The sequence below is a fragment of the Hibiscus syriacus genome, unplaced genomic scaffold, assembly GCF_006381635.1.
Source record: "Hibiscus syriacus cultivar Baekdansim isolate YM2019G1 unplaced genomic scaffold, ASM638163v2 tig00111157_pilon, whole genome shotgun sequence".
NCBI classification, from domain to species: Eukaryota; Viridiplantae; Streptophyta; class Magnoliopsida; order Malvales; family Malvaceae; genus Hibiscus; species Hibiscus syriacus.
In genome coordinates this window covers 176,422-179,311 of record NW_024063004.1, presented here as the reverse complement: position 1 = coordinate 179,311, position 2,890 = coordinate 176,422, and the positions used below count along the sequence as shown (strand labels likewise).

At 38.6% G+C, this 2,890-nt stretch overlaps 1 long non-coding RNA gene across 1 annotated transcript; it reads left to right on the top strand.

The window, feature by feature from the left end:
- Positions 1 to 284: 284 nt before the first annotated feature.
- Positions 285 to 1,768, top strand: LOC120154999. Its single transcript, XR_005518927.1, has 3 exons — positions 285 to 714; positions 901 to 1,001; positions 1,475 to 1,768. It is a non-coding gene; the product is annotated as an uncharacterized LOC120154999 (long non-coding RNA).
- The last annotated feature ends 1,122 nt before the right edge of the window (positions 1,769 to 2,890 follow it).

Here is a 2,890-nt window from a genome sequence, read left to right as displayed (position 1 = left end):
ACACAATCCGGAAAAATTACAAGTTAAAAAATAAAAACATCAAGAAATTAAAGATAACAAAATATGGGACCGAAATGAAATGCGTGAAAATATGAAGGACAAATTCAAAATCTTGAAAATACTTGACCCGGGGACCTCAACGCAACACTATGAAGCTAAAGGGACTCTTGCACAATTAACTCTAACTAACCGGCTACTCCCAAAACGCCGTCGTTTTAGTGGAAACATATATATGATATAGTGGGTAAAGATGAAACCCTAATCCCATTTTGCATAATTTTTTATTATAAAAATTCTCTCATCACCGGAGCATCTCTCCTCATTTTTTTTCACCCTCAGCAAAAGAACAAGCTGCCACCGTGCTTCTCCACTCCGGTTGGCTCCGATAAGGGTTGCAGAGACTACCCAGAAGCCTAAATGACACGAAAGCTTCCCCCTTTTACTCAACAGTAACCCTTGAGAGAACGCTACCACCACCCTTGGCCATAAATCAGCCAACCCATGCTACGACCACCACCAGCGGTGGTCGGGTTAGACAAAGCCTAGACCTATACCTAAAAATTGACTTCTCTTCTACCCCAAAACTACCAAAATCAACACATGCAAGCTTAGATTCGACCCCTCATCTTCTACCTTTAACTGCTGAAAGGCTCAACCTTTTTGCTACCTCGACGACTGACGACTGACAACCGACGGGACCGAAGCAAAACCCAGGTAACGAGATCTACCCGTCTGCCTCTTTCTATTATTTCAAAACAACACATGCACATCAAAGAAACTCAAAAATTGGAAAAGAAATGACTAAGGATACCTTGGAAAAAACGGAAATGTTTGTCTTGGTTTTCTTTTGATTTTGAAAAAGGCTCTCTCTTTACACTTGTTTCTTGGTTTATCGAATAGGAGAAGCTTTTCTTTGGTTTGAATCCTCTGCGTTTTTCTTCGATGGTGGAAGGAGTTTCCTCTTCTCCAATGAAATCAACCGCCGCGGTTTGCAAAGAAAGGTAAGGGTTTTCGTTTTTTTTTCTTTTCCTTTTCTGGGTTCGAATGCCTCTCCTTTATTTTTTTTAGGTTGCTGATGAATTCTTTTTTAGATGGTGGGTTTTTTTATCTTTATTTTGGTTGGTAAATGCTTCTGATAAAACTCTCTGGTTTTTCCTCCCCTCCCTCTCTTCGTTTTGCTTGCTTTTTTATTGCTAATTTCCGAATGGTGTTGCCTTTTAGTAAAAAAAATGAAAGAGAAATGTATTGTATTGCTTGGTATTTTTCTTTCGAAGATGGGTAAGAACCCCTTACATTAATTGCTTCGTTCTCGAATATGGGGGAAAGACTCTTGTTACATTGCTTCCTTCTCCAATATGGGGGCCGAACCTCCTTACAAAATGATTTGCTTCGGGTTTTATACCCTTTTCTGTTACAAAAGGAATCTAAAAATTACATTTTGTTCTCTCTTTCTTCCTTTTTTTTCTTTGTGCAGGTTGATGACGAAGCCTCTTTGCTGGTGTGGGTTTGATACACCATCTGCTGCTGAGAGGATGAGCACCATTCCAAATGCACAATTGGCTTTTCTGGAATGTTGGTGACGAGGCTCGATTGTTGCTGTGATTGCTCACGTGGAGGAGAGGGGACGTCTCTATTGGGATTTGTCGTTGGGTTTAGTAATGGGTCTCAACTGGGTCTGGGTCATTTTGTTTGGGACAAATAGATTGGGTTTCAGTTTAGGTTTTGAACGTCTATTTGGGTTTTATAAATGGGGGTTATGTATAAATGGACATGGACATTATTTTAATGGTTAATTTTTGATGAAAATGGATGAACATGAATAGTCACCGGTCCAAATAATCCAATGCTCAAACTTAAAATTAAATCTTCAAATTGATCTCCAAATTTTCCATTTGTATCATGAATGACCCTTAGATTGGATTTATCATCAATTTACGAATGTATTCAAATCGTTCTTTGATCACCTTCAAGTTGAATTAAATAATCTAGACAAAATTAGGGTACAACATGTATGTCTCTGTTTTTCACCTGTTATTAAAACTGCAGTCATTGGATCTGCACTTGAAGTACAGAGCCCAGTAAAGATATTTTTGAAGAATTTAAACCAGCTGAAGGAAACATGATGGAAAGTAACCAAGTATCATGAATTCTTTCGATTAAAAATGTTCCAGACTTGAAGAGTATTACATTCAGATTTATAGATGATCAATCAATGATTTCAAATTGCTTTCTTCACAAGAGTTAGTATCATAATTCTTCTGAACAACAGGAAAGCCAAAGTGTTCATCCAAGCCATGTTGACATCGACGGTCCTCACTAGCTCCAACTGAATGCCGAATGCTGATTTTCTAGGTAGAATACTTTCGCTGAAGCCATTCGAAACCGTTCACATCAAGTTTCCCAGAAACAGATTTCCCTTGCTTCCTACGGATTTGCTGCTCCCAAACAAAAGCCCATAGTTTTTCAATGGCATTCCGTTGTCGAGAAGTAACCCTTGCTACATTGTCAAATGCATGCTTTACCAAGATGTCTATAACTGTCTGGCACCTATGAAGAATACAACATGCAATGCCAATGACGCAATTAGTCTCCTGAATAAAATCAACACAAGAAACTATTTAAAAGCAGAGTTTCCTATCCTTGAAGTAGCAGCAGCAAGCAATGAATGGCGTCTTACAACGCCGAGCAGCAATCTCTATAGGTTGTTATTATCTTCAGCTGAAGACACTATAGGTTGTTTTTCATCCTCGTAATTGCCAGTTTTAGTGTCGTCCTTCAGGGTAGCAGCTTCATGTGTGTCATCCTCAGTCGCAAATGGAAGACGGCATATATCATCTTTTAATTTACTAGCTGTTTTTTAAAACTATAATGAAGTTCAGAAACGGCTAAA